General features: G+C 35.6%; 1 protein-coding gene across 6 annotated transcripts in view; it reads left to right on the plus strand.

The window, feature by feature from the left end:
- The window catches only part of NKAIN2 (sodium/potassium transporting ATPase interacting 2), a 1,030,776-nt gene that overhangs the window by 126,141 nt on the left and 876,949 nt on the right, over positions 1 to 27,686 (plus strand). The window lies entirely within an intron of this gene.

Below are 27,686 nucleotides of genomic sequence, written 5' to 3' on the forward strand. Positions count from 1 at the left end.
TGTAACCTTACTGCTTAAACAGTTTGTATGGCCACTTAGTGTTTAAAGTCCTTCATAACCTGACCCAAATTAATTTTTGATATTCATTTTTCCCCTTTCTTGGACTCCTCATTTATCTTAATTTGGAAGAAGCTGCTGCTAAGTCTACCAAAATCTACTTTGTTATTCTTTCTAGGAACAAGGCAAGGCTCAGGATTCTTTGCAGTTAAGATATGGCAATATAATTAACTTGCTGGTAATGAAATGAGAGAAAGTGCTGTGTTACACCTCTGGGGTCATAAGCTAAGACATCAGGTACATTTTCCCGCGTTTGCTTCCTACTGACTGGAATCCAAGGCAACCCTGTGGCCATGGAGAAGATGACAATGGGAGTAATTTAAATCCCTTAGTGACTAAATGGGATTGAGCTGTTCCCATCAGCATTTAATCTTTACCTTGGTATGATTTTATGGAAGTAAAGCAGAATCTTTTTCTTTAAGCCACTAAGTTTTTTGTAGTCTCATGCTTCTAATTAATATTTCTTAATTTTTCTTGTACACATTCCGTTTTGTTCCTAGGAATTCCATATCTTGGTACAACGGTGATAACCAAAAAGCCTCATGTTAGTCAATGAAACCTTCTCCAAGAATAGCAAATATATTTTTGTAGATATGCTGCTTATCTTATATTCTGGCATTAGAGATAACCTCTATTACCATTGTAGGGGAATTAAAACTATAAGCTGGTCCCTGGATTGCTGGAATATGTCCGATGCCTCTAATTCTAGCTTCCATATGTTAGGATGTAACTTAAGTTGTTTTAAAGACCGAAAGAGAAAGTGGCTTAAACAAGAAAGGTGCTTATTTCTCTAGTGACAGTCCCAAACAGTCCAATACAGGGGGATACAGCAACTGTATTCTACAAGATGCTTCTTCAGTCTTGTGGTTCTGCTATTCTTGGGTATATTGCCATTGTTCACATGGCAAACGTCTTCAATGCTACATTCCCTTTTCAGTTAGTAAGAGGGGAGGAGGAGAAGGAAGGTCCAACTATTCATATTAAGGTTCTATGACCTGTAACTTGCAGATGTAACTTCTGTCCAGATTCCATTGTTCAGAACTTGATCTCCTGGTCAGATCTACCTACAATGGAGGCTGGGAAATGTACTCATTGATTATTAATAAAGAACCATAAGCCCAGTTCAATCTTGGTTGGTTTCATAACTAAAAGGAAAAAGAGATAATGAGTTTGGGGGGAAGCTAGTGGTACATATATACCATGGCATACTATGCAGCCACAAAAAAGCACAGAATAATGTTCTGTAGTGGAAACATAAATGCAGCTGAAGGCCATTATTCTAAGCCATTACTAATGCAGAAACAAAAAACCAAATACTTCATATTCTCACTTATCAGTTGGAGCTAAATATTGAGTACACATGGACATAAAGATGAGAACAGCAGACACTGGGAACTACTAGAGGAAGCAAAGTGAGGTGAGTGCAAGGGCTGAAAAACTATCTATTGGGTATTATACTCACTGCCTGGGTGATGGACTCAATTGTACCCTAAACCTCAGCATCATACAATATACCCATGTGGCAAGCCTGCACATATATCCCCTGAATCTAAAATAATAGTTGAAAATTTTAAAAAATGAAATAAAGTGTGAAGATCCTTTATGTTGTATAGATAATGATGTAGACACTGGATTGCTTCTTTAACATTTATTTGGTTATTTATTTCTCACCTCTATTTGGACAAAAAGTCCTCCAGAGAAAATTCTGTTTCTTAGCCTATTTTCAGCCTCAGAAGTAAACATGGTTTTTGGAATATAGTAGGTATGCAATACATGCTTCTTTAAAGATCTAAGAATATTCTCTCAAATATTTCTAGTACAAGAGTGAATTGTTTAACCACTTTGTAAAAACAATCTGGCAGTGTTTACTAAAGTAGAACATAGTCTACTATATGAATCAGTAGTTTCATTTGTAGTCATATATCAGACATAAATGCATCAGCATGTGTGCCCAGAGTCATGGATGAAAACGTCCATGGCAACATTGTTTATAGCAGCTGAAGAATGAGGAGTAAAGCACAAATTTCTATCAATATTATAATGAATAGATAGATTGTGGTGTACTAATGCAATAGAATTCTGTACAGTTATAGAAATGAACAAACTATAGCTTAATGAAATAACTTGGATAAATATGTCCTCCACCATAAAAAGCAGAAACATTAAAAAACCCCGCACTATATGTTCCTACTTGTGTTATGTTCCATCCTATGTTAGAAATTAGGATTGTGGTTTCCTTAGGAGATGAAGGAAAAGGTAGTAACCAGGAAGGATAATGAAGATGAGGTTCTGATGTATCAACTGTGTTTCATTTCTTGATGTGATTATTAGTTGAATGTATATGTTGTGACAAATAATTGAATTTTGTACTCTATACTTCAGCAAATAATGTTAATAAATTAGTAACTACATGATTGATATGCTCAGTGAAAAAGGATCTAGAACAGGTCAGTTGTAAATTGTTGCCATGGCTTTTTGGATGGGTTTCCTGGGATAAGTACTCAACCTCCCTGAGTCTCTCTTCCTACCTCTTCTCACAGAGGATAAAGAAGATTTGTCTGTGATTTCCAAAGTTTATTCCAGATCTGGCATTCTATGCAGAAATCAGAAAGAGATGAAATGACTCTGTTTCATATCTTTTTTTGAGACTGCCTTACACAGTAGCTCAGGGCAAATTAAAAGAAAAGAAAATCTAACTTTTTGCATGTTCATGCTTAAACCAAGTCAATGTTCTGAGACACTGATAATAGACAGCCTAAATGATAAATCCATTATAAAGTATTACATTACTATTACTTTGAATATACTGCAGATTTTCCAGTTCCGTAGTGAAAAGGTGCATCACTCACCATAATGCGTAGAGCAAACATCATGTTGTAGTTCTCAATCTTTGAGATTTTTTAGGGGAATGTTTGCATTATATTACCCAGTTGAGCATCCCTAATCCAAAAATTAGAAATCCAAAATGTTCCAATGAGCATTTCCTTTGAACATCATGTGGGCACTCAAAAAATTCAGATTTTGGAGCATTTTGGATTTCAAATTTTCAGAGAATGGATAGTCAACCTGTAGTGAGAATTTACCATAAATAGAAATCAGCAGCCTCAATAATTTCGGTCCATGAAACATTTAAAACCAAGACCAATGTACAACTCTTCAAAATAAAAATGAAAGTCCTGTAATGATGACAGTCAGCAGTTAAATCATTCCCAAGTACCAGCTTATACTTTTAAATAAAATGCAAATTGATATTGTTTTACTGATAATTAAGGATAAACCTTCAATTATTGGGCTTTTAAAAAAATCCATTTTCAGCCAGAGTTATTTGTGCATTTTATGGTGTAGATGTAGCCAGAGTAGGATTTAGTTGGAATTTTTCAGATTACATAATTATTTAATCTACTTTTCTCCAACTTTGCTTTGTCTTTACAGAACTAACAGTAGCACTGGTGATAGAACATATGATAATCTTGCCTTTCTTGATTATACTGTATATGGAGTTATTAGTCCTGACTCTGCTCCTGTAATCTAGAATCTAACTTACAGGAAAATGTTTTTGAAATTCCTGACAACTAGTGAGATGAAAAATCACCTTTAAATATGAAGTATGTATTTTGAATTCTACAAACATTACGGCTATGGTAACTTGTTTTGTACAAATTATGTATTAGATACACAATTTAATAATATAACAAATCCCCTAGAATAGTAGAGGAGAGAGGAATCTTCCTCTGACATGTGTTTGTAATACTTCTTCCTCCTCTTCAGTCAATAGGGAAATGTTTGTTGAAAGACTACTCTGCAGACATTTAGAAAGATACAGAGTAAGTATAAGATGTCCCTCCTTGTCCTTGACGAGTCTCTAGTCAGGCACAGGTAGGACTAAATGAAAAACAACTAGAGAACTAAGTAGAAGAGTATACAATAACATGGGGAATGTGGAACAAGTTATACCAATAATAGAAATTCAGGAAGAAGGATGATTATTCTGGACAGTCATAATCTCAGGTGATTTCAGGAGGAAAATGAGCTCTTAAAAATAACTAACTGTGTTTTGCCTGTGATGAAGGGGGGCAGGTGTTCAGGCAGTGCAAATACATGGAGTCAGTCAGAAGTCCTATTGATCTTTTCTTTGTAGAGGCTCTCATAGATGTTCTTACCTTCTTTCTCAGTAGGTGAGATTACCTCTTAACTCACCGAGACCATCAAAGCTTTCTGGCCTGAGTTCCCTCATCTGAAACAGTTCAATATTGTCTCTTCTTCTCATTTACATAGCTCTATAGTTTCCTGTGTTCTTTTCTCTCTCCTGCTGGTCTTTGAGGAAGCGGTATCGGTATTTAATTCTTGGTCCCTTTTTTTACCCTTTCTGACACTGTCCCTGAGTAACCTTTCCAGATTCTTCCATTTCTTACTCTCCACTGAAAAATGTATGTGGTACTCTTGAAAATTAAGATATAAAAATAAAGATTTGGCTTATTTATTTCTTCATTTTATTATGATATTTGCTAGATTCTGCTTGATAGTTAACAGTGGAACTCTAAGTATATCCCCTACTGTAAACTCACTGAGGGCAGCACATATATTTTTTATCCTTATTATCTCTCATTGTACCATGCGCATAGCAGATGAGTAATATTGGATAAGTAAGAGACTATACATTTCTTCATGCTTCATCATTTTTTTTCTTTTATTCTTTCTTCCATTCATTTATCTGTCCTTTGAATATTCAAAGGATTTTAGGTAGTCTATGAAAATAATATAAAAAGTAAGAGAACAATAAAAACATAAATACTCATTTTAAATGTTCTTTCATTTATCTTGAATAAATTTCATTTGATCTACTAACCCTGCTCACCTCTCTTCTATATTACTTCACTCTTCCCAACCAATGCACATCTTAAAAGTGAGCAGTACACTTGCAGCCTTCATTTTATCATCACCCACTCAATCTTGAAACTCGCTCTAGTTTGACAATATCTGAAAAGCTACTCTCCTGAAATTGCTTCCTCCAAGGTCACTCAAGAATATATACTTAAAAATTCAAAACACTTTTATCATTTTTCACTCTCTGCTTTGTGGCATACAACAGTATTCTACTAGTTTCTTCAATGCATCATCTTCCAGCTTACTCTCCCTGTGAGTTGCTGTCATAGCTCTCTGCATAAGTTTGGCTGCTCCATCTCCATCACAAGTACTGGCTGCTCTTTTCCCCGTGCTTCCTAAGCTGTGGTAAGTGATTAAAGCTTAGGCATTTGTGACTTGCCTTCTCTCTCTTCTCTTTCCTTCAGAGATTTTATTTAATTCCAGTGAGACCCTCAGTGTCCATAATGACAGCCAGATTTCCATTCACTTCTCCTGCAGCATCCAGTAGGTCCATGAAGAATTACTCTTCAATGACTCTCTTCCATTTACAAATCAACATGTGTGAAGTGGAGAAGTTTGGCCTTTTCTTTCTTTCTTTTTTTTTTTTTTTTTTTTTTTTTCTGAGACAGAGTCTAGTTCTTTCGCCCAGGCTGTAGTGCAGTGGCGCAATCTCGGCTCACTGCAAGCTCCGCCTCCCGGGTTCACGCTATTCTCCTGCCTCAGCCTCCCGAGTAGCTGGGACTACAGGTTCCCGCCACCACGCCTGGCTAATTTTTTCTATTTTTTAGTAGAGACGGGATTTCACCGTGTTAGCCAGGATGGTCCCGATCTCCTGACCTTGTGATCCTCCCGCCTCGGCCTCCCAAAGTGCTGGGATTACAGGCGTGAGCCACCGCGCCTAGCCTTTCTTTCCTGATAGCATTGTTAGCCAGTCATCGAGGTTTTAACGTTTGGGGACTTTTTTTTTTTTTTTTAATTTCTCCCTTTCATTTTCCTTCCATTTTGAGTCACCAGTGCTTTCATTAGATTTTCTTTTCCTCTGATTATTTTCTTTCTCCTGTCTTCCCTTTGCACCACTCTGGTGAAGGTCTTCATTCCTCACCAGTCTGCTATGAACATTTCCAACAGATCTCCCTACATTTATTTTACTTACTTCCATCAGGCCTCTATGAATTAAACCCCACGACATACCTTTCTCCTCAAAATACTTTACTGTCTATTACCAACATCAGCAATTCTTAGCCCTGATCATCGCAATTATCTGTCAGGGCCAGCTACATAATTTGCAGGGCCCAGTGAAAAATGAAAATATGGGACCCCTTGTTCAAAAGCAGAAAAAAGTATCATTAAAGGAACTAGAATATTTAAACTTTCCTAATTTTACATGGCCTTTCACTCAACTTGTCATGATATTTTATTTCAAATTTGTATTTAATGTTGCATTAAGAAAAATTTAAATTTTAAATTGTTAACATATATTTTACTGTTCATCTCTATATTTTACAGTGACCATTCTAAATGCAAATAAGACCATTTAACTTATTTGCATAAACACTAATGTTACACAGTATATATTTTGTAGCTTATACGTACATATATATTTCTCTCTTGTCAGAACAGTGAAAATGTTGCACAAAACTATCTCAACTGATTTTATTTAACTTTTTGCTTTGGTCTCATTTACCAACACTTTAACTTATCTTACAGATGAATAAAGAAGACTGAGAAGCAAAGAAACTACGGGTTCCTTTGTCTTTCTCTTTCCTTCTGTGTTATTTTCAGTTGGCTAATACAGAAAAGTAGTGTGAGCAAGAAAGGATATGACAAGGTTCCTTGGTCATTTCTATCACCGAGAATGCCATTGCTTCCTTTCTACCCTCAAAGCAATTCTGGTTCAAGCGGAAAGCTTGGCCTTTTGGGGACTGTCAGCACCCCCATGTACCCAGTCACAGGCGTAGCCCTTACCTTGTACTCACTTTGAGTCTTGCTGAACTCCCACGTATTTTGGGCTCCCTTGAATTCAGTGCTCAAGGGTCACTTTGAACTCTGCGTGTGAATGGAGTCAGAAGGAATGGCAGCAGACAAAATTACCGATTAAATTATTAAGAATTTCATGACAGCTACGGGAGAGTATTAAGCCAAACATGGAGCTTTGGGAGATGATACAGTCTGAATGCCCATGAAGCCACCGCTGTTTCTATGGATCCTTTAAAAAATAGTCTCCAGCCTCAGCCTCTATTAATCACAGTCTCCAGGGAGGGGTCTAGACATATTTATCTGACATCAACAACTACTGCAACAACTTCACAAGTGATTTTATGAGCTGATATAAAAGTCTATAATCTCTTAGGCTAGCATTAGAAGATCTTTATAATCAATTCCTTAACTACTTGCTTAATTTTATCACATTACTCTCTACTTTGAGCCCTTGCCTGTGACTCCATAGAATTATTTGATGTCTCTGGTTATATTTTGTGTTTTGGTCCACCCTGTGATGCTCATGCCATTATCCTCAATTTCAGTGCTCATTCTGTCCTTACTACTTATGGGAATTATACTATCATTTTTCTTAAACACATATCAAAGCCTAAGTCCTCTCTAAAACCTTCCCCCACTACTCCAGCCCACAGTGAATCCTCCTTTTCCTCAGTTGTTATAGGACTTAGGTTCTAGGCCATTTATTTCATGCCCACTATTCTGTAGTGTGCCATTACTTATTCTTTTATGTGCATATTCTTTCTTCCTCACTAGACTCAGGGTTTCTTTAGTAGTTGGTATTCTGTTGAGGCTTAAAATGGCCATGCTAGGATCTAAGAATTATGATAGTTCCTAGAAAATCTTAAGGAATAAATAACTCTAAAAAATAAGCTGGCTTCTATTTCCTAATTTGATTGGACCACAGTACTTTTCAGGAAGGAATTTACATTCAAAATGTATTTTTGGCCAGTCACCGTGACAGTGCTTTTAAAATTATTTAATTTCTGAAATTTAAATAAAATTATTAAAATTCATATGAAATGTGATGCCTTAGCTGTGCTGTTACAAGTCTCTAGAAAAGTTGTAAAATCTATTTTCTACATTTTTTCCCTTTCCAAATGAGTAGTTGAGTAGTTTTCCTAAAAGAATTTTTCAAACAAAATTAAGAAGCTCTCTTCAATGAATAAAAAGGTAACTTTATCAGACTGACATCTGTAAACTTAATTTGGAGCCAGAAAGAACAGATATAATTGAAATATATATTTGAAATATATAGATATTTCATATATATTGAAATAAGTAAATATATTAAATACATATTTATTTAAAATATTAAATACATTTAAAAATAAATATATTAAATAAATAAATTTATTCATTTATTTATTTAATCTTTCTCGTTTTTTGGTGAAAACAAGTGGCAATGTAGTGTGACCTTACAGAAAGATATCTTTCTTGGAGAGGTGCGAAATGATGAGGTGGTATCCAAGTGTTTAGCTTACAATGTCTGTCATGACTGTCAAAGCCATTAATTTATAAAGTGAAATTAGAAAGTAATGTGTTTCTCCCAAACACACCAATGTGCATGCATGTGATAGTCTTACAATACATTAATTAGAGTCATCACATTTTTTTATAAACTATCAGTATATCTAAATAATTTATAAGGCCCTCTTCCAGCTTCAAATGTTATTTTATAAATTTTTGAATGTGTTAAGTTTAAGAGTGTATTTGATTAAGGCTTAGTGCTAATGGAAATCTTATTAAATGTAATTAGAAAAAAAGATTTCTTTAAAAAGATAAATATGTTCCAATACTATACTAATTTTAGAAAAATAAATTTAATCTTTTTATATCAGTTATCTAATGTCATTTAATCATATAGACAAAAGGTCTTTAAGTTCTAACAGAGTTAATACAGGATCGTCATCTAATTCAAATATTAAAATTTAATTTTCCAACCATGGAAACTGTGCTACATTTATATTAATAATCACTGAAAGTATCCTGGAGGTTCTTTTGTGCTTTTTTCTTAGGCAATTTAAGGAGACTGGTGAATAGCCATACTTGCCATGGCTATTCTTTTGTTCACTCTTTCTTTAGGGAAAAAAATAGACAAGAAAAAGAATAAAAAGAAATGCATCCTTGCTGTGGTGTTTCATGACATTTCTGCACTTGAACATCTGGAAAGCCTAGTGTGACAGTGACAACCGAATTGACAAAGTTGCTGACTGCATCCACTATTACAAAAACATATGGGCACTAAAAGCACCACTTTAATTCTGAAAAGCTCAATACAGTGTCTCTTCATTTTGGCCTTGAAGATAGAAAGAGAAACCACATTTATTTTGAAGATGCATTCTGAGCATTGTGCATCACACACATTGGAAAACAACAGCTCCAAAGAAAGGAACATGCATTATAGGAAAAGAGAAGAGAGCAGCTGTGGAACTGGGTCTAATTGCAGACCCTGGATGGGTTGATAATCAAATGACTATTCTGCATAAACTAGAAGTAAAATGGCAAAACATTAATTACTCCTATTATTGCTTTTATATATTGAGATGTGGAACAAAATGCATAATACATTTTAAGAACAGAATCGAAAGGAAAAGAAAAATTTCTACATGGAAATATCTGCAGTGTGAATGAAAAGATGCCACAGGAAGAAAGCAGCCCTAAAATAAAATGCTGACAGGCATAAAACAAAAGTTATATATCTATAATATGCTATAATTTAAAGAAGATACAAAATGAAGAGGAGTAATAATATAAAGATAATGTATTAACTGTTTAAATGAAGACAAAAGGTACATTGAAATATTTTGGTTAATTGGCAGGAACTAAAGACTTTTGATGTTAGGGCTGATTATGCTAAAGTGTTGTTATATGTGTGCCACTAAATTTATGATTTACCTCCAAAAATTGCATGAGCAATTTATGGAACTATCATCCAGTGAACAAAAGACAGGATAACAAAATGAATTAATATTACAGTACATGGTGTTCAATACTATTATTCTAGTGGGAATACTCTTGGTCTGAATGGATCCAGCAGTTTTTGTGAAATGTAAACCTCTTCAATAAAAATGGGCATTCATTATTGAAATCTGGCCATAAGTAAAAATTGAAACCTAATTATTCCCTGTTAAATTCTAGAGAAAAAACAATTAGGTCTGTGACTATTGTACTCTATCACACTTCAAAAATAGCAGCCAGCACCAAAAATCTAGCAGCAGCAAACCACCACCACCACCACAAAATGATTTGCTGTTCTGCTATTAGGTTTTTGGAAATGTGTGTTATTAAGGATATTTTAACATAATAGGTATATGAGCCTTAAGAAGCCCACTTCTAGTCTCTGCCTCATACCTCAGGAATCACCTCTTCTACTCTGGAAAGTTAAAACCATGTTTTGAGTTAGAGTAAATTTATCACTAAATTCAACTTAATTCATTGGATGTGTCTTGATTTCTAGAAAAGATTTTGATTTGTTCAGGACTTCTCTGTTCATAAGAAGCACAATTGGAAATGGACTCCAGGTATCCCTATGCCAAGTACAGTCATCTTCCATTTACTCTTCTAATTAAATTTGAATGCTTTCTTTTAAAACTTGAGATTGAACCCATGCATTGACACTTATTTGCTTCAGTTTATATAATAAAAACATTGAGAGTGCATGACTGCATGTGAAAAGAAGAACGACGTTTTCTATAAATTGCTTCATCATTACTTATGGATCAATAAATATGTGGTGATATCTTAAATTACACATTAAGGACTCAACCATTTATGAAAAACAATAGTAAATGTCTGCATTTCTCTGAGTCATTAACTACATAGCTAGAGATGGCCTGCAGTGGTAAACTCTGCTAATTCCTGACTTGATGCCCATTTCCCCTGCCCTCATTCTTAATAGAGCCCAATTTGTTTGGGGTATCAATGTGAGCAGCACAAGCAATGAATTGTTATCTAGCTCAGTTAATCTTGGCAGTACTTTTCCTCAATTTCACAGCCTTCTTTGTAGCTGTAGATGTCCATGTGTTCCCTTCAAGCTGCTCCAAGAGTTTCTTGAAGAGTGTTTGTTTTCATTATGAATGGGGTCAGTTGTAGCCAGCAGTGTCCTTTCTGCTCCCTTGCTCCTCTTGGGCCTTGAACATGAATCTGATGCACACAGCTTCATGAGGAAACAAGCATACGAAAAAGTCAAGAGAATCCCGGAAATCTCAGTCCTGATATATTTGAGTTGCTGAACCACTAATAGCAGCCACCTACCTCCATCCAGTCTTCTTTGGTGAGAAAAACAAAACTCTATTTGTTTAAGCTACTACTAGCTGAATTTTCTGTCACTTGCAGCCTAATGCGTTAATAAATAAGATTTCATGGCTTAGAATTGAATAAGCTCATTTTAAACACTAGGGGAAGAGATTTTAAAAAAGGAAGGGCAGATGCCATGAAAACATACTTAAAAAGTTATTTTGACTTCTTAGAAGTTTATTTGAACACTTCATGTTTCACTGTGATTGTCTTTACAATTCCTCAGTCAAGTGGCCAGAGATAGAACAATTTGCAATTGCCATGAAACCAGAACTCATTTACAAAGGCAGTTCTTTTTATACACACACACACACACACACACACACATTATACATAATATATAATGTATATTATGTTTATATATTTTATATATTTATATATTTTATATATATATTATATATAATATATAATATATAATTTTTTCCCTACGGCGGACTCAGAGAATGGCCTGCATTTATTGACTATTGCAATCCTACTTGATACCAAAAAGATTGGAGACAGAGTCCATCTATAGAATCATGGAAAGTTAGACTGGCAACTGTCTTAACCCAGATAGACTCTGTTGAATATATTAGGAATTAAGCAGTATATGTTTGTGAAGGAACAGTGGACATTGCTATGCAGAACTCATCCATATGGTGGTTAGTTCTCAAGGAACAGTCATTAATCTTGCCTAGAATATTCAAAGAGCATGGTAAAGTCCAGCCCTATCTCTCAGGAAATAAAATTTTGGTGACTAAGATAAGGCAAAAGGAGGTTTTAAGAATCGGGCAATGATTTTAGGATGTCAGGAGACATTATAGCTGTAGTTGATTTTCAGAACAGATTACGAGTCAGACTTTAGAAGTATAAGTCAAAGGATCTAGAAAATGGAAGCAAGAGTTTGCAAGGATCTAGACACAATGTTAAGACTCCAACCCAGAGGCTTGGGGTTCTGAATAAGTCTCTAATTTTAATGAAGTCGTAGAGTGCCAATCAGAAAACTGAACTGGAGCCCCAAAATAAAGATGGCTGCAGAGAGTGCAGGTGGCACTTAGCACACAGGGGCTCAGTGTTCAATAGACATACCAGGTGTTAATCTACGCAGGTAAACTAATGCCTTACCCTGCACACTCTTCAAGTTGAGATTTGTAACACCAGTGGACCCATTTACATATCCTCATAACCCATTTACTCTGGGCAGTACGTTCCACAAAACAGAGACACTAACTAGCAATACTTATGGTAGTTTCTGCTTAAGCTGCTGACTTTCATTCATTGTAAAATGTGACTCATGGATAGATACATATGTATGACCACCAATACATAAATTATAAATGAAGAAAAAATCATATGGCCAGTAGTTTGCTGGGAATAATGCACTCTGATATTTTTTATCATATTCAATTTTTTACTATTACTTACTGAAAACAAAAAAAAGTTGTGATTCACAAAACTGATTTTTGACCCATTAATAAGTAGATCAGAACCTACAGTTTGAAAATGCTGCCTTAGTTCCTATGAAGATGAATTCTTCGTTCCCAATTATGCTATTCCATCTCCAGTTTTTCAAGTCACAATTCTTCCAGCCACAGTTTTTTTTTCAGGTTATTGCAGATATGTGTTGTCCCAGCGGTGCTCTCCATAATGACAGAAGTCTCCTACCCATGCTAAACTCCTTGAAGATTGTTACTTAATTTTTATTCAACCATTTGCAAGAAGAAACCTGGAGGCTTCTTAACATAGGCATGCTGAAACCCAGTGATAGGCAGTTGCTTTGTTTTCTGGTAGCAGGTCTAGCCTCTATTTGGCAGTCATTTATGGGCCCAGACTGCTTAATTAGTGGCAGAAAGGGACATAATAGTGAGAGAAGCATACATTAAAAATTTATTTGACCCAGGATAAGGATGTGGAACACTGTTGGCTGAAAGTGCTAGGAATCTGCTGCTCATGAGACAAAGTTCCAGTTTAGTTGGCCAGGCTAACCACCATTGGCTAGAATCATACAAAAACACTTAAAGCACAAAAAAATCACATAAGCCATGCTCTGAATGCACTACACTTATATGTATTTTATATGTGTGTTTGTGTGTGTGGGTGTGTGTGGGTGTGTTTGTGAGTGTGTATATATATGTGTGTGTGTGTATGCGTGTGTATGTATATATATAGATATATACACACACACACAGTCATGCATCATTTAATGACAAGGATTGAGAAATGTGTTGTTATGTGATTTTGTCATTGTGTGAACATCATAGACAGTACTTACACAAACCTAGATGGTACAGCCTACTATATATCTAGGGCATATGATATAGCATTTTGCTTCCAGGCTACAAGCCTGTATAGCATGTTACTATATTGTAGGCACTTGTAACACAAAGATAAGTATGTATGTATGATGTATCCAAACATATCTAAACACAGAAAAGGTACAGGTAAAAATGTGACATAAAAGATTTAAAATGGTACATCTGTATAGAGCATTTGCTATGAATGGAGCTTGCAGGACTGGAAGTTGCTTTGAGTGAGTGAGTGGTGAGTGAATGCGAAGGCCTAGGACATTACTGTACACTAAGATTTTATAAACACTGTACACTTAGGCTGCACTAAATTTATTTAAAAATATTTTTCATTCTTCAATAATAAATTAACCTTAGCTTGCTCTAATATTTTTACTTTATAAAATTTTTCATTTTTTTAACTTTTGATTCTTTTGTAATAATGTTTAGCTTAAAATACACATTGTACAGCTGTACAAATTTTTTATTCCTTTATGTCCTTAATTTATAAGCGTTTTGCTATTTTTAAATTTTTAATTTTTTTTACTTTTTAAACTTTTTTGGTTAAAAACGAAGACACAAACCTATACATTAGCCTAGGCCTCTCCAGGGTCAGGGCCACCAATAGCACTGTCTTCCACCTTTACATCTTATACCACTGGAAGGTCTTCAGGGGCAATAACATGCGGAGCTGATAACAAGTCTGCCCTGATAACATTGCCTTCTGGGATTCTTCCTGAAGGACTGCTTGATGCTGTTTTATACTTAATATTTTTTTTTTTTTATTAGTGGAAGGGGTACACTCTAAAATTACAATAAATTATATTATAGTAAATAGGTAAACCAGTCATATAGTCATTTATTATCATAATCAAATGTTATATATACTGTACATAATTGTATTTGTTGTATTTTTGTCCCATGGCAGCACAGATTTGTTTACTGCAGTATTACCACAAACACGTGAGTAATGCCTCTCACTGCTAAGTTATGAATCTTACGGGATGACCATCATATATATAAGTCGTTGACTTAAACATCATTTTGTGGTGCACGACTATGTATATAAACATATAAAGAAGGTATTTCAAACACAAATATTATAATCAGCACAGCAGCATCAAGCAAAACAATTCATCTGCCCTGCTGTTACATGCATAGCTTCCAGGAATAGCATCTCCAAGAATCTGTTGCTCTCCTTTGGGGTTCAGAAAGAAGCCTGGATAAAAGATGTATGAGAAATTCTCCATGATTGGCTTTTGTATCTATGGCATCAATTCTTCCCTTTCCTGTCATACTTTAGGCATGCATCCATAAATTGTTGCTGTGTGCCACCTCTTTTTTTTACCAATCCCTTCTCTGCAGATTCTATCCTTGGACTTCAGCTTCAGTTTGACTTGACTTTATACTCTGTGGTTCTGCAATCCACCCCCAAAGCATCAGAAATAGCTATAAAATAGCTAGTATGTAGCACTCTAAAGATGCAGCATTATTAAATAGCTAGTTGACTTTTGCTAACATCATCATTTTATGTGTGTGTCTAAAATTAGATCACTTTATTTTTTACGTATTGCTGATGAGTCCTAAGAACAGTTGTCCCAATGGTTTCATAGTCTAAAATTTGTTACTGAGGAGCACATGAGAAATTATTTTTTCGTTTATGAAATGGAATGAAAATTGAGCATATTGGAATAGAATGTTCATTTACATTTTAAGTCAGCAGAATAGGAATAATCAAATGAGTGACTAATACTAATAGAATAATACATAATATTGATATTTAATAATTAAATAAAAGAGTTAAAGAGTTTTCCTGCATATAGTTGTAGACATTGAAGAATTTGTTTAAGAGCATGATAAAATTAAAATAAACGCTTTTTAAAAAATTGTCCCTGGGGTAAAGTTCTGCATTACACTAATGAGGTACTGTTGGAGATTTTATATTCTTAAGTTATATTCATTGATTTTTACTTTGACACAAGACTAAATTTACCCTGGAGCTCAGTATTATTTTCTGCCATGTGTTAATTTCTTGCATGAATGCCTTATTTACCTTCATTTAGGCTATGCTGCAGGTGGAATGCGAGCAGTACTTATTGCTGATATTTTTGTTGGCCAAAGCTGAAGGACATCTCAGGGTCTTGAATAGCTCTAGGGTTTCATGACTATGAAGGCGATTTCAAGGTGTGACTTGTCATCGTGGAAGACTGGCTTCTTAAACATAATCCTATGAGCCATGATTTAAATTAATAAACTTTCTCAATAGCTTCACAAGAGTTGGCATCTGTTTTAAAGGCCTCGCTTTTTATTTAAAATTTCATTGTAACCACAACTCAGTTCATCCTGTAGGAGTGCTTATTTATACAATAATTGAGTCAAGTACTCTTACTAAACAATTATTAGGTTTTAGCTGCTGTGTTATAAGCTATATTTTCTCTCTTAAAGCAGTCAATTTATAGCATATTATTCAATCCCATGTGCATTACAAAACTTATGGCCATAAAATTTACAGTGTGGTTTGTTTTAATTCAAATGCATTTACGTTGATAGTTTTAATAATTACACATTTCTATCAAGGGTAGTTGGAAAGGAATGAACTATTATAATAGGTTAACAGCCACTGGGCTTATAAAAGAACCTGTGGTTATCTCTGAGCTATAATTGGTAAGTGTGTACAATACAACCAGATTTTTCTAAGGTGCTTATCACCTGTTAAATATGCCTATTATTCTTTCCTCAAATACTTGAATATTGGGACAGATATATACAGCTTGTTTTCACCCTAAATAGTAAGTTACTGTTTCAAAAAATTTTTCTTGTGACTTGTATTATTATTTGAGTCCTTTAGGAAAACTGTCGTTGCAAAGATATGATAAAATCATCTTTAAGAATCCTAGTATTCTCCTGGAGGTGATTCTTTGTCCCCTTGTGGAAAGGGGACATTGCTTTGGCATAGGCAGTCTTGTATTCAGTTCCTGACTATGCTTCTTAAAAGCAGCCTCAGTCAGTCTTCCAGTTTTTAAAATAGAAATCAGTACCCATGTCAATGGGTTGTTGGAAAGATTTTAGGAGATAACATATGAAGTATCTGACTCATAGTCAGTATACTGTACTGCTAGTCTTTTTCTATGAAAAGTCACCTTGAGCTTAATAGTTATCGCCACTTCATTGAAAATAGACTTTAATGTATACTCAACCTCATTGGGTATTCCATTGTTTTAGGTATTCAGCTGAACTACTGGAAGAGTAAATTTGGAGATATTTTATAAGGGTCAGAACACTTTAGCTTAATAATACCATTTTAATTTATTTGCCAAATGCTTAGTGATATTGTAATAATGTTAAAGACCAAACAAACACAAACACTCTGTTCACAGAGTTGTGTTATTGGTCCTCTGTGAATTCAAGTATTTACCAATCATATATCCTTGAGTGAGATTTTAGATGAATATTATTTGCAGGCATTAATTGATTCCAAAGGGAGTCTTTGATGTTCTCTCTGTAGTCCTAGGGAATAACTCTGATTTCTTTAAAAGACTGCTGGACCTAAAGGAAAGAAAAAAGACATGTCAGCCCTTTGTTCTTCTTCAATACTTATACCTTCCCCTGGTTTTTCACTTCTGGAGTGCCTTTCTTAGTTTCTGATGCAAGCAGCAAAATTAGATAGCCTCGTCATCAGCCTTCATTCCAGTTCTGCCATCCCACCCTGGTAGGAATTAGGATAAAAATCACTTTTCAAATGGCAGATCCTGTGGCTTAGACTATGAAGATTATGAGATTCTCACTTTAACCCCTAATCAGACTTCAGACCTAGTCTCACTTTCTCAAAGGAAACCCTAAACCAGCTTTCCTCTTGACTCCCCGCCTTTGTCTTTTGGTACCCTATCCCCATCTCATGTGTAGCCTTCTATTTTGGTCCCACATTCCTCAACTAGTTTAGGAAGTTTCATGGAATCATGTGCTCATGTTCGGAAATTCTTACTGACCAGCCCTTCTTGGGCTAAATATCATCCAGATAATTGTAGCCTTATTCCACATCCTGTGTTTACTGATGCCTAAAAAAAGAAACATAATCTCTTCTTGGTGACAAACGCTTTGATAAGGAAAAATATAAAACTTGAGAAAGAACTTGAGAAACTTTAGAAATATATCTCTTGTTTAATTAGAGAGTTTACTTTGGGATCAAGAAAAATGATGCAGCAATGACTTGGACTTTTTGTGTATTCAGTAGCAACTTCCAAGCATTATTTCCCATTATTTTGAAAACTCTTTCGCTGAACTTCTTAGGTTAAGGCCATAGCTCTCGATTTGTATAGCATTTCATCTTACCTTGTGGGGGATTGATATCTTATCTAAGGGATAAGAGCAGTATTGAATGTGTTTTAGAAACCGTCACGTTACCCACCCCCAACACACATGCACACACAGACATATGTAGATTTTATTATGGAAACTTCCAGATACAGGAATAATATTTTATATATTTGCACAAAGTTATAAAGTCAGGGAAAAATAGAGTTAGTTCATAAATTGAAGCTATTGTTAATGCTGAAGATGATAAGGCACTCACTGAACTCTAATATTTTCTTCCCTACTTATTAATAATGGCGTTTATGACAACATTTTAAACCTAGCACAGGGTAGAGCTTTTTCATCAATGTCTTCAAGTTCCTGTTTCTAGGTTTACCAAGGCCTCTAACTGGTCAAGATTGGTCCAGCTACTTCCACTGTTGAGGCTCTGGTGCATTAGAAAATGAAGAAATGTCTAATATTCTTATGAAGGATGTGGTATATTAAGAATTTTAATATGAACACCTCTTTCAATTTGTCATGTCAGTGTGTGTGTGACTGTGTTGTAAAATTCAGATAGAGACATTAAAGTTTAAATCTGAGGGCCTTTAAGAAGTTGAGATCCGGGCTGCATTGCCCTCTAAAGTTCCTCAGAATTAGGCCTGGCACCTTCTTCCTCAATGACTGAGTGACTGTGAACATGCACTCTGTGGTCCCAGCAGGTGTTTCTTAAATCTGGCAGTAATGCTGAAGTCAGCTTGGCAGCTTCACCAGGACCACCGTCACTTGGCACATCTTGCTTTAATGTGCGAAGCTGACTCACTCCCTTCTCCTTTTTGTGTTTTAGTAAGCAGAACTTCATGACTTGTGTTGCCATGAGTTACCCTTGCAAGTGTACCACTTCTACATAACAATTGGATTTCTGAGAAATTCATCAATTGTGTCAAATTGCAACTTTCAATCAGATATAATTCAAGTGAGATTAAACCATATTTAGAACGTTTAACCCTGATTCCTGTTGGATAAGACATAAAGAAATCCACTATGTATGACTGAGCCTTCAGCACAATTTCACCCTTAAATTATTAGACTGTAATTTATGGTAACATCTGTTTCTGAGACTTTATCATTTCCTTAAACTGAATGTTTTCCTTATGTCAATATCAAGTTCATTCCATTTTTATTATGGCATTGGAGAATAATGTATAATTAGTAACAGTTACTTGAAAATCTGTAACCACCTGTATAGTCTTATTTGCATAATAAAAAGGGAGGGTTATCAGCTGCACAACAATGCTGCTCTATTCTGCTAGGTTAATGAGGAATTCAGTTGGTGAGCAGAGTAAAGTATTTCTCCTAAAATTAAAAACAGCCTCACATTTAAGTAATGATTTTCAGAATGAATGTCTTCAATTTAGGTGGCACACATCGTTAGTTTCTCTGAAATTGTTTTGAACATTTGTTTCTAAATGTTGACTATATAAAATGCCATTAAATATATTTATTTGAAGTAATATGCTCTACTATGCATGATGAGGTAAATGTGGTTTAACTAAATTTATACTTTTATTTTTAAATCTAATTTTACTTGGAGCTTCAAAATTCTCACTGTGTTAATGAAATTATCACCATGGAAATTTTACAACATGTTCCCCTTAAGGAATTTGAAATCTTTTCACCATTTTCAGATGATTTGCTTTTTAAAAAAATCAACTGTCAGATTACGTTGGATGATTATATGATTGATTGTATTATACAAAAGAAAACTGGAATCGAGGAGGCAAACCTGCTGATTTGCTGCTAGCTCTACAGAACAAGGTCTGATATTGTGATACTGTGATAGAGTAAAACCTATAAATTCTGTAAGCCTAATTGTTTAGATTTATAAGGTTGATTTTCCTTCTTTCCCCCTGCCTTTTTATTTTGGAAATTGTAAAAGTTTAAGACAGCTACACCACTGCCCTGGGCATCCAAAATAGAGTTCTCTGCCACATGGGGGCCTGTGTTGACAGTGGAGCATCACCCCATGAACAGACATCAGGTAGAGTCATCAATCAAAGCCATTGATTGGCAGTCCCTCCCTACTGGGAAACGATCATTCAAGGACAAACCTTGGAGGTTCTAATTGTTGTTATACCCAGGAAGGAAGACCTTTCCTGCTGGAGTCTTTACTGAGCTCTTGTATGTCTGACTTCTCCAAGCTTGGCCTCCTACATTCAGGAACAGGATGGGAGTTGTACTGTGGTGGTCACCTTTCTTCTGTGGGAACCACAGTGCCTTTAGGGATTAGTGATACGATTGATGTGAAAAAAGATAAATGGCTGCATAATGCAGTTATTCTAGCCCTTTGTCTTCAGATCAGGGCTGTGTTCTGGGAATCTTGTTATCACTAATAGATATCAAAGTTTACACAATACTTGGATTTTTTCTAGATCTGACTATGAACTCATACAGCTTAACCTGAACATATGTTTCCTTGTTTTTCCACAAAAAGCCAGGCTATGTGAAAAGAAGTTAAGGAGAGAGAAAATGCCATTTCAAATATTATATTTGTGTAAAATTAACTTGTATTCTTTCATCTCAAAGCCTCTATGTTGTTTATTTTTCTTCCCTTCACTCCCCTATACTGTATACCACCAGAATATATCCTGTGTTGCAGAAAGCTTTGATCCAAAGTCCTGTTAGGGCCTTAAAAGCATGTGTCTGGAGCTGCCTACATTTTTTAGCCATAGCCAGAGAACCACAGACATGGGCTTTAAAGGCTTTGTGTTTTAAAGTTTTTTTATTGATACAAATATTTGTACCTATTTATGGGGTGCAGGTGATATTTTGTTGCATGCATAGACTGTGCAGTGATTAAGTCATGGTATTTTGGGTACCTATCATCTTGAGCACTTATCATTTCTATATGCTGCGAACATTTCAAGTCCTCTGTTACAGCTATTTTGAAATATACAATAGATTATTGTTAACTATAGTCACCCTACTCTGCTATCAAACATTAAAACCTATTCCTTCTGTCTAACTGTATATTTGTACCCATTAACCAAATTCTCTATAATTCTCATAAGCTCTCACCATCTACACACCCTTTTCAGCCTCCGGTATCTCTTATTGTCTACCTCCATGAAATCAACTTTTTTTAGATTCCATATGTGAGTGAGAACATATGGTATTTGTCTTTCTATGCCTGGCCTATTTCACTTAACATAATGTTTTCCAGTTTTGTCCATATTGCTTCAAAGGACAACATTATTTCATTCTTTTCTTATGGCTGAATAGTGTTTTATTATGTATGTGTAGCACATTTTCTTTATCCATTTGTCTATTGATGGACACGTAAGTTGATTTTATATATTTGCTGTTGTGAACAGTGTTGCAATAAACATGGGAGTGCAAGTATCCATTTGATAAACTGATTTCTTTTCCATGGATAAAAATGAAGTAGTGGGATAGCTGAATCATATGGTAGTTCTATTTTTAGCTTTTTGAGAAATTTCCATACTCTTTTCCGTAATTGCTGTACTAATTTACATTTCCACCAATGGTGTATATAGTTTTCCTTTTCTCAGCATCCTCTCCAGCATCTCTTATTTTGTATTTTTTTAATAAAATAATTTTAACTGGAGTAAGATGATATCTCATTGTGGTTTTGATTTGCATTTCCCTGATGATTAGTGATGCTGAACATTTTTTCATATACCTGTTAGCTATCATCTGAGAGATGTCTATACATATCCTTTCCCCATTTTAAATGGGATTTTTTTTTTCGCTGTTGAGTTCCTTGTGTATTCTGGATATTGGTCTTTTGTTGGAAGAGTAGTTTACAGATATTTTTTCCCATTCAGCAGATTTTCTCTTTCTCTGTTGATTGTTTCCTCTGCTGTGCAGAAGCTTTTTAGTTTAATATAGTCCTCTTTGACTATGTTTGCTTTTGTTGCCTGTGCTTTTCAGGTCTTAGCCATAAAATATTTGCCTAGTACAATGTCCTGAAGTGTTTCCCTTATGTTTTATTTTAGTAGTTTTATTGCTTTAGGTCTCACATTTAAGTCTTTAATTCACCTTGAGTTGGTTTTTGGATATAGTAAGAGAAAGGAGTCCGGTTTGTTCTTCTGCATGTGGATATCCAATTTTCTCAGCACCATTTATTGAAGAGGATATCCTTTCCACAATGTATGTTCTTGATGCCTTTATCAAAAATCAGTTGGCTATAAACACATTGATTTATTTCTGTGTTTTCTATTCTGTTCCATTGGTCTGTATGCCTGCTTTTATACAAATACCATCCTGTTTTGGTTACTATAGCTTTGCAATATATTTTTGAAAAGAACAAAGATGCAGGCATCATACTACCTGACTTGAGTGAGCTAGTAGTGGGAGGCCTCCAGCTTTGTTCTTTTTGCTCAGGATTTCTTTGGCTATGCAGAGTCTTTTTGGTTTCATATGAATATTAGGATTATTGTTTCTATCTCTGTGAAAAACGGCATTGGTAATTTAATAGAGATTTCATTGAATCTGTAGATTGCTTTGGGCAGGATGGTCATTTTAACAATTTTAATCCTTCTGATCCGTGACCATAGTATGGCTTTCCATTTGTTTCTGTCCTCTTCGGTAACTTTCATGAGTATCTTATAGTTTCTCTTATAGAGGTCTTTCACCCACTTTGTTGAATTTATTCCTACGTATTTGATTCATTTTGTAACTATTGTAAATGAGATTGCCTTCTTGATTTTTTCTCAGCTGTTCATTATTGATGTATAAAAATGATACTGATTTTTATATGTTTATTTTGTATCCTGCAACTTTACTGAACTTATTTATCAGATTAAGATTTTTTTGGTGAAATCTTTAGGCTTTTCCAGATAAAAGTTTATATCATCTGCAAGGAAGGACAAATTGACTTATTCTTCTTCAGTTTTGATGCTTTTTCTTTCTTTCTCTTGCTTGAATCCTCCAGCCAGAACTTTCAGTACTACGTTGAGTAGGAGTGGTGAAAGTGGGCATGCTTGTCTTGTTCCAGATGTTGGAGGAAAGACTTTCAGCTTTTCCGCATTCAGTATGTTAGCTGTGGGTTGTCATATGTAGTCTTCACTATGTTGAGGTATGTTCTTTCATTGCCTAGTTTGTAGAGAGTTTTTATCATGAAGGGATATTGAATTTTATCAATTTTTTTGCATCTATTGAGATATTTGTGGTGGTGTTCCTCATCCTGTTGATGTGATGCATCATGTTTATTGATTTCATATGTAGAACCATTCTTGCATCACTGGGATAAATCCCACTTGATCATGGTGTATTACCGTTTTAATGTGCTGTTGGATGTGATTTGCTTGTATTTTGTTGAGAATTTTTGCATCTATGTTCAGCAGGGATATTGACCCGTAGTTTTATTTTGTGTGTGTGTGTGTGTGTGTGTGTGTATGTGTGTGTGTGTGTGTGTGTGTGCTTTTCTGGTTTTGGTATCACAGTAAAACTGGCCTCTTCAAATGACTTAGAGAGAATTTCCTCCTTTCCAATTTTTTAAAACAGTTTGAGAATTGGTGCTAGTTCTTTTTTGAAAGTTTGGTAGAATTTGGCATTGAAGCAATCTGGTCTTAGAATTTGATTTGTGAGGAGTTTATTTTTTATTACTGACTCAGTCTAATTACTCATTTCTCATGATTGATCTATTCGGGTTTTCTATTTCTTTCTGAAATATAAATTCTTTGTCAAAGAATTTATCCGCTTTCTCTAGGTTTTCTAGTTTGTTACTGTGTAGTTGTTTATAATAGTCTCTGATGATCTTTTGTATTTCTATGGTATCAGTTGTAATGGCTCCTTTTTCATTTCTGATTTTGTTTGAGTCTTCTCTCTTTTTTTCTTGGTTCTTCTAGCTCCCAGTTTTTCAATTTTGTTTATCTTTTCAAATAACCAACTTTTCATTTGATTGTTCCTTTGTATTGTTTTTTTAGTCCAATTTCATTTAGTTCTGCTCTGATTTTTATTATTCTTTTGCTTCTACTAATTTGGGGTTTGGATTGTTCTGGCTTTTGTAGTTCCCTGAAGGCTATATTAGATTATTTATTTGGAATCTTTCTGCTTTTCTGATGTAAGCGTTTATTGTTATAAATTTTCCCTTTAGCACTGCACTTGTATCTTGTAGATTTTTGTGTGTTATGTTTTGGTTTTTATTTACATCAATAAATTTTTTCATCCTGTGGTCATTTAGGAGCATGTTGTTTAACTTCCATCTATTTATACAATTTCCAATGTTCCTCTTATTGATTTCTAGTTTTATTTTATTGTGTTCTGAGAAGGAACTTGTTAAGATTTTGATTTTTTAAACATTTGTTAAGACTTGTTCTGTGGCTTAACATGATTGATCATGGAGAATGTCTTATGTGCTAATGAGAAAAATGTGTGTTCTGTGGCTGTTGGGAGAAATGTTCTGTAAATGTCTGTTAGGTTCGCTTGGTCTGATGTACAGTTTAAATTCAATATTTCTTTGTTAATTTTCCATGTAAATGATCTATCTAATGCGAAGAGTGAAGTGTTGATTTCTTCAATTATTATTGTATTGGAGTTTCTCTTTCCTTTTACATCTAATAATGTTTGCTTTATATATCTAGGTTCTCCAGGGTGGGTGCATAATATTTAGAATCATTATATCCTCTTGCTGAATTGATCCCTTTATCACTATATAATGACCCTCTTTCTCTCTTATTGGCATTTTTGACTTAAAGTCTGTTTTATGTAATGTAAGGATAGTTACTCCTGTTTGCTTTTGATTTTGGTTGTGTTCAGTATCTTCTTCCATCCCTTTACTTTCATTCAGTCTATATTTTTTTAACAGGTGAGATGAGTTTTTTTTTTTTTTTTTTTTTTTTTTTTTGGTAGGCAGCATACTACAGTTGGGTCACTTTTTTAGTCTATTCAGCCAATATGTATCTTTTAAGTGGAAAATGTAACATTAATATTTCTTAAGTATAACCTATTAATATTTATTAATATTGTTTTTAATATGTAAGGTTTTACTCCTATCATTTTATTAATTGATTTATGGTTGTTTTATGTTTCTTTCCTTCCTTTTCTTTCTTTCTTTTTTTCCTTTCCATTTTTCTATCTGTACAGTCTCGTGGTTTTCTATAGTAGTAACATTTGAAATTTTTTCTTCTTTGTTTGTGTGTTTGCTCTACCTTTGGCTTCTGTCTTCTCCTGTGTTTTCATGATGGTACATATCATTCTTTTGCTTCTTCATGTAGGGCTTTGTTAAGCATTTCTTGTAGGTCCAGTCTAGTGGTGATGAATAATCTCAGGTTTTGCTTGTCTGGGATAGACTGTATTTCTCCCTCATTTATGATGTATACATTTGCAGGGCTTAATCCCCTTTGTTAAAAAATTTTTCTTTCAACACTTTGAATATATCATCTCATTCTCTCCTGGCCTGTAGACTTTCTGCCGAGAAATCCCCTGTTAGTCTGATTGGAGTTTCTTTATAAGTGACTGGATGTGTTTCTCTTTTTGACTTTTGACAGTTTGTCTGTAGTATGCCACAGAGAAAATTGCATTGTATATTTTTGGGGATCTCTGAGATTCTTGTATCATATGTCCAAGTCTCTTGCTGGATTTGGAAAGTTTACAACTATTTTATTAAATAGGTTTTCTAACCCTTTCAGTTTTTCTTTGCCTTTGGTGACACCTCAAATTTGAATATATTGTTGTTCTATGGTGTCACATGTGTCACATAGGCTTTGTTCATTCTTTTTTAAAAATTCTTTTTAATTTGTATCTGCCTGGGTTATATCAAGAAAAGCCTGTATTCAAGTTCTGAAATTATTTCTTCTGCTTGATTTAGTCTATTGTTGAAGCTTTTGAATATATTTTTATTTACTGAATTTTTCGGTTTCATAATTTCTGTTTGGTTGTTTCTTATGATATCTCTTTGGGAAATTTTTAATTCATATCCTGAATTGTTCCTATTTTTTTTGTATTGTTCTCTGGTATCTCACTGAGCTTTTTAAATATCACTATTTTGAATTTTTTTTCCCAGGATTTCATGTATTTCTGTTTGATTAGAATCCGTTGTTGGAGAGTTACTGTATTACTTTGGAGGTAACATATTTCCCTGCTTTTTCATGTTGCATGTATCCTTACACTGATATCTTCATAGGTGATAACAATTACTTCTTTCGACATTCTGAATTTACTTTTGTAGAAGATGACATTTTGCTGAAGTTATATCTATGGTATTGGTTGGGTAGGGCACTCTGGCTTTGATTCTGGGTGCATGCAGTAGTGTAGTGTTCTTATCATTCCTTTGGTTGTTATCTGCACCAATCGTGTCTGTGACTTCCTCAGTGGCTTAAGGTGTGGTTGTTAGTGGAGGTTGTGGTGAAGTTATGCTGCAGATGGGACACAGGTGGGCCTGTCCTTGGGCTCCAGAGGTAGCAGCAGGGGGACAAGTCTGCCTTTCCTTGGGCCCCAGGGTGGCGTATATTGGCACTGGTATTAGTGAATTCAGGCAGGCTGATTTTGGGGCCTCCAGGTGGCTTGCTCAGATTCCAGTAGTTCAGCCATGGGCCAGGCAGTTTGGTGGGTTTTCAGGCCCCTGGGCAGAAGGCAAGTGAAGGTGATGGCAGTAATAATGCTAGAAATAACTTTTGGGTCCCAAGTGGTCCATGCTGGTGGTGTTGGTGGCTGTGATGGGCCGGGTGGATCAGTCCTCAGACCTATAGATGGTGTGTGCATATGTGTGCCCACTGTGGTAGTAGCAGCGGGTTGGGTGGGCCCAACTTCAGGCCCCTGGTTGGAGTACTCAGGAGCCAATGTTGGTAGACTGGGCTGGGTGGCCCCTAGAACCCCAGTCAGCATGTTTGGACACCTTTGAGTTGGATCCAGGCCTAGTAGACCTTTTGTCAGGTCCCATGGTGGTGCTTGCAGGCACTGGCTATGGTAGACATGGATGGATGATCCCCAGGCCCAAGGCAGAATGCTCAGGTAGGAGCAGCAGCGACTGCACTCATTCTTGCTACTTAGGAAGGCAGGTTTGCTTTCAATGGCAGCAGGAGTATACAGGTGGCTGGGGAGTGTGCACTGTGCTTGTGCTTTGGCCCCAACTGTTGTGGCCCACTGCAGCAGCAACTACAGGTGTGGGAGTTTGCACTTAAAGTGCTTGAATATGCATAACAGCTTTGCTGCTGGGGGCAACTGGGTCTGGCAAAGGTGTCCTTTGTGGAGGTGGCCCATGCTTCAATGACTCACGCTTTAACCTTGGAGGCAGCAGCCAGCTGCAGCAGTTACTGTAGGCAGGGCATGTGAGAGGGTTCCAGATATGTGGAGATGAAAGGGCTGTTTTGTGTCCTAGGCAGGATGTAGTCTGATGAGGGCCAGGCTTTTTCAATACGGTGCCTTGCTGTAGCTATTTAGGACTCAGAGTGTGTGTGGGATACAGCGTGAGCTCCCTCTCTGGAGCACTGACTTCCTATGGTCTTCAGGCAGATCCCTGTGTTTGTTTTGGGGCCATCAGGGCCTAGGGGCTTTCCCATCGCTAGGATATAGAAGTCCACAGTAGGGTGGTGGACTATAGGGGTTCACTCACTTGTCCTTTCCCCACATTGGGGAGCTCCCCCCAGATCCTAGACAATCATGACTGAAGAGGCTGCTTCACTTTCCTCTGCTTCCCTGTGTTAGGTGTTTTGTGTCACCTCTGTGTAGGATTCCAGTGTTTCCTCTTAGATGGTTATATTTGAAGTATGATTACCTACTCACTATTTTGGTTTTTCTTTGTGGAAGGGATGAATACCAGCTGCTGCTAGCCAGCCATCTTGGAGACCCAATGGATTTTTAAGGGATTAAGAGTAACTTTATCTACCTCCACCTATTCTCTTACTCAGTCCCTCAGAACCTTGAGATGCTGAGTGAAGGGTCTCCAGATCCTTT

The sequence above is a fragment of the Symphalangus syndactylus genome, chromosome 2, assembly GCF_028878055.3.
Source record: "Symphalangus syndactylus isolate Jambi chromosome 2, NHGRI_mSymSyn1-v2.1_pri, whole genome shotgun sequence".
NCBI lineage: Eukaryota > Metazoa > Chordata > Mammalia > Primates > Hylobatidae > Symphalangus > Symphalangus syndactylus.